The 13,351-nt window shown below is 39.6% G+C and overlaps 1 long non-coding RNA gene and 1 pseudogene across 1 annotated transcript; one reads left to right on the forward strand and one right to left on the reverse strand.

The window, feature by feature from the left end:
• Positions 1–6,752: 6,752 nt before the first annotated feature.
• LOC131243254 (histone H3.2-like) lies at positions 6,753–7,361 on the reverse strand (annotated as a pseudogene).
• A 4,734-nt stretch (positions 7,362–12,095) lies between these two features.
• Positions 12,096–13,177, forward strand: LOC131243255 (uncharacterized). The gene is made up of 3 exons (XR_009169970.1): positions 12,096–12,705; positions 12,846–12,935; positions 13,060–13,177. It is a non-coding gene; the product is annotated as an uncharacterized LOC131243255 (long non-coding RNA).
• The last annotated feature ends 174 nt before the right edge of the window (positions 13,178–13,351 follow it).

The following is a 13,351-nucleotide window of genomic DNA, read 5'->3' on the forward strand; positions in this document are numbered from 1 at the left end:
TAAATCCTCAAATCAGACTAGGAAATGAAAATAGGATAGTGAATGATAAGGAAATAATGGAATAGAAAGTGGGAAAAATGGCAAAAACATAGACAAAACTGGATATAATCCACGGTATAGATGCAACTGAGGTCAAGGATTCATCAATCTGAAAGAGTATCCCAGGGAATAAATATCCATGCAACAGGTATGGGAAAAGGTCAAGTAAATACTCACAATTTGCTCCAAGGATGTAGCAAAGACAGCTACGCAAGCACAAAGAAAACCCTTGGCATTCACTTTTACATCCTTTGCAGCTAGGGTTTGCTGATAGCCTAGTAAATGCACTTTGAACTCAATGGATAGTTTAGATGGTTCAAACGAACTGTCCAACTCCTAGTCAACTGATGCAACTAGGAGCACTATATAGTGCACTAAGAGCAATATAGCATTTCTCTTATTTAAAATAGAATAAAAAAATATCATAAACAGTGTGTAGTGTACCAATCACCTAGAAAAAGAATAGGAAATAATAACATAACTATCTCATTTACAATGACTCATAAAACAGAACTAAATTTAAGCAGTGTAATTAAAGATTGAAACATCAAGAAACTAAATTAATTGTTTAGGTAAAAGAAAGGTTACCATCTGATGAAGAAAATTTTACTTTTTTGGCAATTCTCCTCAGTTCCAAAGTTAAAGTTGTATGTTGAAAGGCTGTTGTTGTGAACCAAAGCTGCAACAACAAGAATTGATGCGTTCACCTGATCCCGAAGAAATCTGAAAGCATCCATGCATGGGAATTTCATGGTCACGGGCCTTCAGACAGTTGATAATACTTGGAATTTCTCAGAAACTCAAGTTGGTTGACCTACAATCAAGATATGTATAACGAAGGTAAGAGCTACTTCCTCATGTTGATCATTAACGAATGTAACAAAATGGTTCTTACAGTAGGTACTCTGTACTTGTGAATGGGTGAGACCTATGCCAAGAAACTTTGAAATTCTGAATATTGTCGGGCCTGACCCCACATAAGTTCAAACTTGGAACCAAATAAAAAACACAACTGGCCTATTAACAGTTGCATAACTGACACAACCAAGGAATGTTGACTAGACACCTCAGTAATGACAGGTAAATGCCGTGGCTACTCTTTCACATGTGAGATTTCAGTTTTGACAAGGTTGAAAATATTGTTGCTAGACCATTCATTTTGGGAATGTATTGCCATAAATTCATTGGACATGGGATAAGTACATTTATATTGCCACACCGCAACCGATTGAAAAGCATAATTTGTACAGGTTTGTAGCATGAATACAATACAAATACATAGTATTGGAATCCATTGTATTGATAGGGGCATGCATCATGGTACAGTATATTCAAATGATATTCAAACTTAATATGAAATACTCATACAGAAAACAAGAAGATTTTACATATGATCCTTACTTGCCGTGGATTATTCATAAAGAGAAACCCAATCTTGAATTATAATTAATACCTCAGAAACCATTAAAAATCCAGATTGTCCATCTGACAGGCTAATTGTGCACAGATAATGGACACACACACACACAAATCTTAGTCATAAACTGGATGTGCTCTTCCAGTTGCGTGTGGACAGTTGGCAATATTTGTTTTTCAGTCATCCACTTGTAAGCCAATACAACAAGACAGGATTTCAGCTGGAGATTCAACCATATAAATTGTCTAGATCAATCAAAGTCCCCATGTGGAATGATGTTCTTGGAGCAACAACGGTACAATGGCAGGTGTGACTGTAATGGAAAATTGGGCGTAGGGGCTATTGCAGATCTGTAGTTACAGCGGTGCGAGTGAGCAGTGATGATTTCAATGCGGTTCTTGAAGCCGCTGAAAGGAGTCGCAGAGTGTTTGACAATGCTAGTGCATGTGGTTTCTCTAACGCGATAAACAATGCAGGTCTTATCGACTGTAGTTTCTCGGGCAATCGCTTCACGTGGAGCAATAACCAGGCAGACTCTTCCAGAGTTTGGGCTAGGCTGGATAGGGTTCTCTTCAATTCAGCCTGGTCCTCCTTTTTCCCACGTTTTCGGGTTGTGCATCTTCCCAGAATTAACTCGAACCACGCTCCTCTTCTCCTATCTTTCCCCCAGCAGCTTCCTAGAGGTCCGAAGCCTTTCAAATTTCAGAGAATGTGGACCAAGCATGAATCTTTTCTCCAGGTGGTCAGATCTGCTTGGAATAAAGCAAATCCAACCATCCAATTTACAACATCCTAACAAAAATGAAAAGGGTTAAAAAATATCTGAAAATCTGGAACAAGGATGTTTATGGGAACATCTTTGATAAGGTGCGTCAGGCGGAAATCTCTGTAGTAGAAATCGAGCATCAGATGCAAGACCCAACTTCATCGGCCAACCAAATCAGCGATATGCAGAACAGGTTCGCTTCAGCCTCAATTAATCTCAGTCAGTTGGAGCTGCAATTGGAAATTTTTCTGGAAGCAAAAATCTAGGATCAACTAATTGGATGAAGGTGACAGGAATGCCAATTTCCTCCATGCTTCTGCAACTAAGAGATAGAGAAGAGTGTTCATTCACAACATCGTGTTAGATTCAGGACTGGTTGAAGAAGACCCAGAAGCTATCAAAAGAGCAGTAGTTGCTCACTTTGAAGATAGATTTAAGGCAGCTCCCTGTGTGGCCAGGCCTGATCTCCTGAACTCGATACCTATGCTGGTATCTCAGGAGGTGAACGATATGCTCTTAGCCCCCCCATCGATCTTGGAAGTTCTGCAAGCTATTCAATCTATCTCCACTGATGGGGCACGTGGGCCAGGCGGTTTTCCTGGAGTCTTTTTCTCCTAATGTTGAGATGTTGTGGGTCTTGACATACACAAGGCAATTTTATTCTTCTTCCAAGGTGGAAATCTTCCAAGGGCGGTTACATCCACGCTGATCTATTTGATCCCTAAATCAGCTTATCCTAAGAGTTTACCCAACTATCGCCTGATTAGCCTCTGCAATTGCCTCTACAAGGTGTTCTAAAAAACCATCGCATTCAGGCTGAGTTAGGTCCTCCCCTCCCTTATTTCACCAGAACAAAGAACTTTTATTAATGGGAGATAGTTTGCCGAAAACATCGCCCTCTCTCAGGAGCTATTCAGGGAGATTAACAGAAAAGTCAGAGGTGGAAATTTAGTTCTAAAATTAGATATGGAGAAGGCCTACGACAAAGTGGACTGGGATTTTCTTAAACAAGTTTTGAAGCGTTTCGGTTTCAGTGCTCTCTGGATAGATTTAATTGAAAATTGTTGGGCAAATAATTGGTTCTCAATTCTAGTCAACGGTGAGGCGGTCGGTTTCTTTAAATCGTCTAAAGGCCTGCACCAGGGGGACCCGCTTTCTCCAAGTTTATTCATTCTTTGTGCTGATGCATTGAGTAGAGGTCTCAAGCTATTGGTAGATCAGGGCCTGTGCCATCCTTACAAACTCAGAAGAGGCTGCCCTAAGCTTTCCAACATTCTCTACGCAGACGATAGCATTCTCTTCATCAATGGTAGTTTAACCTCCCTCTGTGTTATCAAAGGTTTTCTAGATTCGTATCAATCGGCGTCGGGTCAAAGCATTAATCAAAGGAAAAGTTCCTTCTTTTTCTTCAACAAGATCCCTTCTTCTAGAATCAGGGACATCGAACGTCTGCTGAATGTTTCCAAGTCTGCTAGCTCTTTCTCTTATCTCAGAGTCCCAATGGCTATGGGAAGGCTCAAATCCAGCTCCTTCTGTCCTTTGATCAACAAGGTTGAAAGAAGGATCAAAGGATGGCAAACTAGATTTCTCTCTCAGGTCGGTAGAGCAATTCTGATTCAGCACGACCTTGCCAGCATTCCAATCCACACAATGGTTGCAACCCATATCCCAATGTAGACCCTCTCAGCTTTGGAGGCTCGTTTTGCTTCTTTTTTTTGGGAGTGGGCAGATGGCAGAAGTAAGCTTCATTGGAGAAGCTAGAAATTCATGGCTCATCCTAAAGTGGAAGGTGGTCTTGGTTTCAAGAAGTTATCTGAGGTTCTACAGGCTTTTTGGCTTAAAATGGCATGGGAGTTCAGGTTCGATACGCAGGGTAGTCTGTAGCGCTCGTTTATGTCAGCAAAATATGCCTAAGTTTAGCCTCGTTCAAGTTCAGGCCTTTCATCTTCTGTTTCATCTCCATTATGGATGAAAATCTAGCATTTGATGCCCCATCTGGAAGACCTTGTTCAGTGGAATGTCGGCACAGGTGAATGTAATTTGTGGGGTGATAACTGGACTGGCCTTGGTCCACTTCATCTTGTCTTGGTTCAGCATATTCCTACAGTCCTGCTTTCAATGAAAGTATGTCACTTCATTGGGGCTTGCGGCCCTCTTCCTCCATCAGTTTTCAATTTCCTCCCCCAGGAGGTGGTTAACTTTATTTTTCAGAGAGGTTTTTGTCTGTCAGATGGCCCAGATACCCCCCTTTGGCCTCACACCCCCTCGGGTATTTTCTCGGTAAATTCAGCTTGGGCTAATTGTAGGTAAATCCAGCCCCGTAAAAATTGGGCGAAGTAGGTGTGGCACATCAAGATGCCCCTTGAAGATCTCTCTATTTGTCTAGTGAGTTCTTCAAAAAGCAATCCTGTTGGAAGAAGCAGTCCAATCATGTGGTATTCACTTGGCATCAAAATGCATTTGTTGTCGATTTATTTCATCGCAGGGCCATTCAACTGAGTCGGTCCAGCATCTATTCCTAGAAGGTGATCTTGCAAAGTCCTCTTGGAATCATTTCGGCATTGATTTGGCATTAACATTATGCCAGCCTCCTCAGTCGAATCCAGGCTCTCACAGTGGTGGATGGCTTCAGCTCGTGAGCCTTCTGATCCCCTAATCTAGAAGCTTGTCCCCTATTTCATTCTCTGGGAACTATGGAAACTGAGAAACGCCACAATCTATGATGCAAAATCCCCCTCTCTGTCAGCACTGATTGCTCGAGTTTCATGGTGGATATCCATTATTAGCGCCTCCATCAGAAGACCTCCGGTGAGGCCTTTCTCTGCCTAGAATTCTACGTCGGTTTCAGTCAGATCATATCTCAGTTCAGCTCGCCAGTAGCTGATTGTGAAATGGCTAAAACTGTCTTCCGATTGGGTCAAAATTAATGTAGATGGGCCTCAAGAGGAAACCCCGGGCTTTCGGGTGACGGTGGTGTTTGTAGGTGTGACAAGGTTGTTTTTATATTCGGTTTCTCGGCAGGATATGGGGTCCTATCTAACATCGGTGTCGAGATAAGAGCAATCCATGACGGCCTCTCCCTCTATTTGTCTAAGGGTTTTTTCAGAAATTGTGGTCGAATTTGACTCACAGCCGGTGATGAAAGTTTTGAATGATGGCGTCATCCTGGGTTGGAAATGGAGATATTGGCTCATCAAGATTGAGAATCTGCGTCGTAGAGGTCAGGTGGTTTTTCACCACATTTTTATAGAGGGTACGCTCCAGTGGATTGTTTAGCTCGTCTGGGTAGCGAATCCCAATCGGCCGCCTTCTATGGGTGAGTCTTGGAGCGATCAAGAATGTTTTGTTTTGAGTTTTTCCTCGCTTTTGTCAGCATAGGTGATGATAGGCTTTCTCCAGGCCTTTTTTTCCTGGAGAAGCCCGAATGTATATTGGTGTTTCAATGATGAAATGAAGCTTGGTTTTAATTTTTTTTTTTTTTTTTTAAAAAAAAAAAAAAAAAAAAAAAAAAAAAAAACCTCGGAGAAGAAGGGGATGGCAAGGCTTTTGGGTTGGGATCTAGTAATTGGGATTCTACCCTTTTGACTTCATAACTAAGAGGTTGTAACCAATTTTACCTAAACAAAAGAAAGCCTAGTAACTATTTACCTTTCCCTCAACGTGCATGCTACTTGTGCATCTTCACCCACATCCCAAATCCTAATCCTTCATTTCACAGCAAGAATAGTGCTCATATCATCCACAAAGAGGAAACTCATTCCCAACTCCAATGCCTGTAATAAGTCAACTTTTATTCAAAGTTGATATTAGAAAATGAAAAATAACTATAATTGCAAATTTCTAAAATACATTCCCATATTGGGAAAGATAAGGCATACCAAGTGGTCATCATCAGCTGATTGACCAATACCCTTGATCTCTGTAAACATTAGCAGGTTCCTTCCCAAGTACGTGTTGTACAACTACTTTTCTCTGCACATATTGAATATAGTTAGTAAGATTTACACTAAAAAAGGACAATGAGAACCTAATTACCCTATATCAGTTGATGAAGTTTGAAGTAATTTCTGGAAGTAACCTAATCTCACTACAAAAAATATAGTTATTAGGGGCGTTTTCATCACAGGTGGCCACAGAAAATCGCCACTGTAGATGAAATGTGGGGCGTTTTAAAGTGGCCACCCGTGTACAAAAAAGGGCGACCACCGCTGGTTTCAAATAATTAAAAAAAAAACCTAAAAGCTCCCTCTAAAACGCCCACACGCCCTATCCCCAAATCTCCAGAACGCCCGCGCGCCTAATCCCCAAATCCATCGCGCCTTCTTTTCCCGCTCCTCTTTTCTACTGAAACCCTTCGCCCCTCTTCTCTCCTCCCCTGCAATAACCTACCGAAAGTCTCTCTCTCTCTCTCTCTCTCTCTCTATCTCTCGGAAGCCATAGCTGCTGCTGTCTTCTTCTTTTTTTTTTTTTGCAAAGAACCCGAAATCTATTTCCAATCTTACCCAGAAACAAAAGCCAAACCACATACACTTCTGATTCCATTTGTAACCATCAAAAAGTAAGAAAGGTATTTACATCCGCATCTGAAAGCAGAAATCCAAAAATAAAACCCTAAAACGAACGACAGAGAGAGAGATCTAAGCCCTCTCACCACGGATCCGACGAGCAAGCTGGATGTCCTTGGGCATGATGGTGACCCTCTTGGCGTGGATGGCGTAGAGATTGGTGTCCTCAAAAAGACCCACCAGGTAAGCTTCAGACGCCTCCTGGAGAGCAGCCACAGCACTGCTCTGGAACCAGAGATCGGTCTTGAAATCCTGAGCAATCTCCCTCACCGGCCTCTGGAATGACAGCTTCCTTATCAGCAACTCCGTACTCTTCTGGTACTTCCTTATCTCCCTCAGCGCCACCGTCCCCGGCCTGAATCTATACGGCTTCTTCACTCCTCCGGTCGCCGGAGCCGACTTCCTGGCCGCCTTCGTCGCCAGCTACTTGCGTGGCGCCTTCCCTCCTGCCGACTTCCTGGCTGTCTGCTTCGTGCGAGCCATTGATCTCGATCTGATCGAATTTCCTACCTTGATTTGAACTTGGAAATGGTGGAGCTCGTGGGTTTGATATGGAATGGAGCTGTCAACAGAGTACCGGTATGTTGCTCTGTTTTTTTTTTGATCCATATCTATGCTTTGGAATATATGGATAGGATTTCTTCTTCTGCTTCTTTTATTTATTTATTTATTTGATGGGTCCTTTGAATTTTCTGTCTTGAGAAATGGGTTCTTGGCATTTTGATTTTTGGGTTTGTTTTTTGCTTGATTTTTAAAGAAGATCCAGTATTTTCCTTTCATTTTACTGCATATATAGCATGTGTTTGATGAACCGAACCGATGGTTTATTCTGGACAAACGTGAAAGGATCATAGGCTGAAAATTACACTGACTATAAAATCACTAAACTGTAGTTAGTGGCTGGGATTATCTGATCAGGATGATGATTGGTAAATGGTCAATTAGTGGACCTTGAGATGAATGAATGTTACTACTGTGACACAAGCATCGCTGCAACAAGACGCCCTTATAGCAAGGACCAAGCCATGCTGCCAATCTTGTACTCATTACTCAATGGAATACTTGCATCCATGAGATCCAAATAAGAACCACTATCACAACATATTGGATGCATACACCAGATGAGCAACATAACACATGCATAAAGAAAGAGCATTCTTTGGAAAACCCCCTTCTCCAATAATGAGACAAATTGCCACCTACTTTCCAAGTGCAAATCTTCCCAATTCTATATTCCTAGACATGATGGTTCAGTTATCAGGTGGTCTAGGATTTATCGTACAAATGGACAGTCAAGATAACTTCATCATGCTTTTGTTAGCTACCCATTTGTTTCTGACAATGTGGTTCACATGATAAGTAGCAAGCTTCTTTTTTGGGACATGGCATCTGCATTGCAGGAGCCACCAGAGAGATGGCTTGGATCTTATATCCATATTTTATTTTGGCAAATGCAGTGTGCAGATGGGCTACCTGAATCCAACCACCTTACGGAAAAAAGAAAGACCTCATTGTTAGTTAGCTAAAAGTATTAGAAATGGGATTTTTTGTATGATTTGATAGTGAGGTTAACAAATACTGGGATGATTGAGGATGTTAAGATCAGTGAATGACGTGTCCCCACACAGTCTCTAAATTCCTGCAAGTCTAATTCATTGCTTATGTGTACTAAGGGCAGTTTCTCATATTTAGCTTCACATAACTCGATTAGTTTAATTTGGGGATAGAAAATTAGAAATGCTCATCTTTTCTTTAGTTTGGAAAATATAAAGACAAATTGCATTTGCTCCCTGAAGCTAAATTGTTTAATAGAAAGCAATAAGAGCTTCAAGTAGTTACCAATAAGAGATTCTAGTAATTTTAACATGCACACAAGTTTTTAATTATCTTCTATTTGCTGAGTATCTGAACTTTTTCTTTGCTTGTTGAGAGAAGGGTGTTAAGGAGATCTGATAGGACTTCTCTGAGCATGAATTGAATTTAAGAGAGGGTAATGACTGGGGAGTTCTCCACGAGGAAGAAGTTACAGAAGCAACTATAGTAGCCAGCACGCTTACCATGGGACGGAAAAACAAAGACACAAGGCCTTTAAAACAACGAATATTGATGTTGATTAACAGGCTTCCATTCTTTGCTGTTAGGAATGGTGACGATTCTTGGTCACTAAAGACCAGTTCTGGGGGTCTAGTAAATGCTCTTCTTGGTAAGTGGAAAATAAACTCTTTATTCAACGGTTCTATTCAAATATTTTTCCTCCCAGATTTTCATGATTACCTTAACCTTATTTTTACTTCAAAACATTTCTCACTTCTTTTGTAAAAATGTAAAAATAGTTTGAGGATTTCATCCTGAATAAATTCAGGCTAAGTTTTGTCTCTGTTGAATCTGATCTACATAATACTATTCAAATTGAGATAGGTCGGTCAGTTGAAAGCTGAATAAAATGGCTATCAGATGCAACATATTCAAAAATCAACAAATATACTGCTGCTTTTTTGTTTTGTTTTGTATTTGTAGAAATTTTAGTGACAGGCCAATTGCAGCTTTCATAAATCTGAAAGTTTCCATCATTGGCATGGCAATTCACATACTACAATTCTAAGAACTGTATTTTACTAATCATTGGAGAAAATGAAGAGCCTCATCTTAATTGCAAAAATTGTCTTCATTGATGATCACTCTCGGTTAACAGCATGTTGATTATTGTCATTTGGATTTTCCCACATTAAAGCTCAGCGTTGTTGGTGGACGCCCATTTTCTTGTGGGGGAGATCAGTTATTTCGGAAAAGACTTCTTTCTCCAAGGTCAGTAGAAATAGAAGATGATTGAGTCACATTTCAAAAATGTGGGTTTTAACAGATTACGGCCACAGGCAAGGGAAGATCATCAAGGCCTTCAGTTAAGACCTTAGATCATCAAGTCTTTTCTTGCTACCTCCTTTTGAACCTTCTTCTTGCTCTTTTAGAGCCTTCAACTTGTACCAACTATCCTAACTTGCGTGGTTCTTGGTCTCTGTTGTAATAAAGCTCATGTGTCGGCATGGCGTGATAGATCCGAGATCCAAACAAATGTACAGCTCTGAAAATCTTGGCTGAAGTTTTCAGGTGATTCTTTGTTGATTACGTTTATTAAGTTCTGTCATCATGGTTTCATTGCATTCAAACATGAACTCAAAAGAATCAATCCTGAAGCTTTTGAAATGGACTATTGTGTAGTTTAATGAATTCCAAAATATGAAAATTTGAGATTGGGGGTTGTTAAGCCGATTGATCTATGGCCATGGATTCTGTTAACAGTTTCAACCCTGTTTGCTACATGCCTAAAAATGATTTCATCCCATTTCATTAACAGTAATTATATTTTAGAGATTAGGAACTCTAATACAGAATTATTGTTAATGTGAACTCACTATGTATTAGAGCACCATATGTCTAATAAAAAATAAAAAATTTACAGTTAATTAAAAATGAGATGAATTCATTTCAGGCAACAACCAGACGGCCAAAATATTTTATGAATAATCTCTGCATTCTTCGAAAACTACTGTAAGATCCTTGCTTTGTGAAAAGTTAAAGCTAAGAAAACCATACTGCTTGGTTAATTCCGAAGCGACCTCCAGTTTTAACTTTTAAGAAAGAGCTAGAAATGGTTGGGGCTATCAATGAGCCAGGCTGGAGCCATGTGAAATCAAAATTTTGAATAGGTCTGGTCTCTTGACATCCCTAGAAATATTGTCAATGAGCCAGGCTAGAGCCATGTGAACTCACTATGGGCTATAAGGAATGGCTTGGTGGTGATCTATTGGATAGGCTGTCAAGGGACCAGGCTTCATATTGCCAAATCCCAGTAAAAAGTCCTCAAAGCTAGCCCAAGCTTTGAAGACAATAGAGTTGTACTATTCTATTTCCGAAAATAGAAAAAAAAGCTGTCTACCAAACAGGGTGAGTATAAATATCAATTGCTGATTTTTTTTAGTGTGATATTTTTACATATTCATATGGAAAAGATTATGAAAACACTGCATGAACAAAGGTCAGGCATAACATGTTATTAAAATTATAGTATTTTAATACATTGTACAAGAAGTATCACATAAGAATTCTCATAGATACATAATCCATTTCGGTCCAGATTCGAGCATGGGCAGGGGTGTAACAACACCTGGTGCATTTATTAACCAGGCTAAAAAAAACTTACCCAAACCCATGCCCATGCCCATTTAGCCACACTCTGGGTGCAGGAACCTGTAGGGCCTAGCCAGCTCATTTACAACCATACTGAAATGTCATTCTTATCCATTTGCACGTTGGATTATGCAATATATGCTGATTTTTATGAAACAACAGGTTTGCATTCAATTTATTTTAGAAAGACCCATGTGATGCTTTGTGGAAGTTGCAACTCTTCTAGTATCGCCCATTGCTATAATGACAGGTCTGCTGATTCCTTCCTTCTCCTGTCATTTCAAAATACAAAGGCACCCACTAGTGTTATAATATTTCCAACCCACCTCCATTATTTGAAATTCACCAAATTCTCTCGATTTGTTGATAACTTTGTTAAATGCTCCTTATGTTGAAACTGAGTGAGACATTAGAAGTTTGAAGTAGCTCCAGATGAATTGAATTACAAGGTTCCAATACATTAGGTTGTGTGAATCTTTTCTTTTCCTTCTCTTTCTTTTTCTCTCTTTTTCCCTATTTCTTTTTAGTTCTAGGCATCACACAAAGCTGGATACTCCAACTGGTTAGAAGTATATTGGATATTAGATGCATCATAAACCTATTGTTTTGAAAATGCAGCTTGAAACTGACAGGGAAGCAGGAGGAAACAAGGAATCATCAGTGAAGTTTAAGTCCAGCTAGTCCTTTAGCCATTGTCTACTTATAGAGACCTAGAAGCGTTAGCGTAAGAATAGACACAAAGCAATAATTTATTTATTTGTACGGGGTTTTGACAAATCTCTTGATGTGGATCAGGTGAAGTTCTATAAATCCTTTACTTTTATGAGTGTATGCATGTGCTTGTAGTAGGTTTTGTACTTGGGAGTACTTCACTAGGGGTGTTAGACAACTTTATCTGAAGGAATGCTACTCTTGGACCTGCATCCATGGTCATTCACGTGTAGAGTTGGCACACGTGCATGGTCCAAATTTATTTTGTCCTTTTTGCCTTTTTGTTTGTTGGTAATTTGTCTGTTATACCAAATCTTGCTAGTGACATTTTCGGTCACTGACCAATGGGCTCACTTGTACAAACTGAAAATCGAAATAGTACTCTGTAATCCTTCAGATAGAACAATGTATAATACATGTTGTAAATCATGCATACCAACTGTTGGATGAATTACCTTAATAAAGAACGTTTTGTGTGGATCTCACTTGTGGGACCATCTTTCTCTATCGATGAATGGGCACACATGGATGTATGGTTGAAGACTATACCATTGATGCCCCTTTGGATAAAAGTAGAGCTGGTCTGACCATTTAAACTTTCCTTTCATCATTATGTGTTTTTACACCTAATAGATTTGATGAACTTTAACCATTTTTGCTTTTAGCCCTGTTTGAGGGATACCATTCCTATGATAAAAATGCAATTGCCAAAGTAATTTTCAGTCTGTCCAGATACATAAGGATCCATCAGAGGGATGTTTCAGATCATCAAAATATACAATCATGTGTGCTTGGCTTGTCCATAATTGCTTGAGCCAAGAAATGGACCTCAACCACTAATTATCCTTATATCGAATGCTTACATAGATGCATTGAGGTCGGAAAGCCTTGAGCGTGTGCAACCCAGCTCTCTTACAATCCAACACAGGCCTGGATAGAAGGTGTGTAATATCCAAGCTTTCCATCAGGTGGTTCCCCACTTCTTGATGCCACGGTCCAAAAATCAGGCAAGTCCACTCCATGTAAGGATCACCAAAAGCAAGGGCCTCACACCCTTGGCTTATTATTATTATTATTTTTCTTACCAATCTTCATTGCTTCAATATAACGAAGGGTTTTCATAATGTTTGACTTGTATTCTGTATTTGTCTTTGGTTATAAGATGCTTATTCAAAGTGGAAGTAACTATATAGAGTGTAGGCTCAGGGGTCCACAATGCTTACATGGATGCATGATCAAAGTTGCTCATCAGGTACAAGCCACTATATGGCTTTCCTTGTGCTGAATTCAGGTCCATCCATATTGAGTTGCATGCTAGTTAATGATTCTGTAAAAAGGCTCATATTGAGTTGCATGCTATGATGCTTATGATGTAGTTTTATCCTTGAAGAAAAAGGGAAGAAAAATCTGTCCACATTTATAAATAAAAAATTAAAAAAATCCATAGCTATTCTCCTCCATCTGCTAGTTATAGGTATTCATTGGTTCCTTTTATTTTATATCATTTTTTTTTTTTTTTGGTTATTTTATTTTGTTTTGTAAACTTTTGTCTTTGCATTAGTAATTGAAGGTGGAGCATTTGGGGGCTTTGCTGCTTCATATGGGATGGATATGGACTTCATTCGGTATGGTTGTTTTTGCAGAAAATATTTATGACTGAAAATTTAA

The sequence above is a fragment of the Magnolia sinica genome, chromosome 4 (genome assembly GCF_029962835.1).
Source record: "Magnolia sinica isolate HGM2019 chromosome 4, MsV1, whole genome shotgun sequence".
Taxonomy (NCBI): domain Eukaryota; kingdom Viridiplantae; phylum Streptophyta; class Magnoliopsida; order Magnoliales; family Magnoliaceae; genus Magnolia; species Magnolia sinica.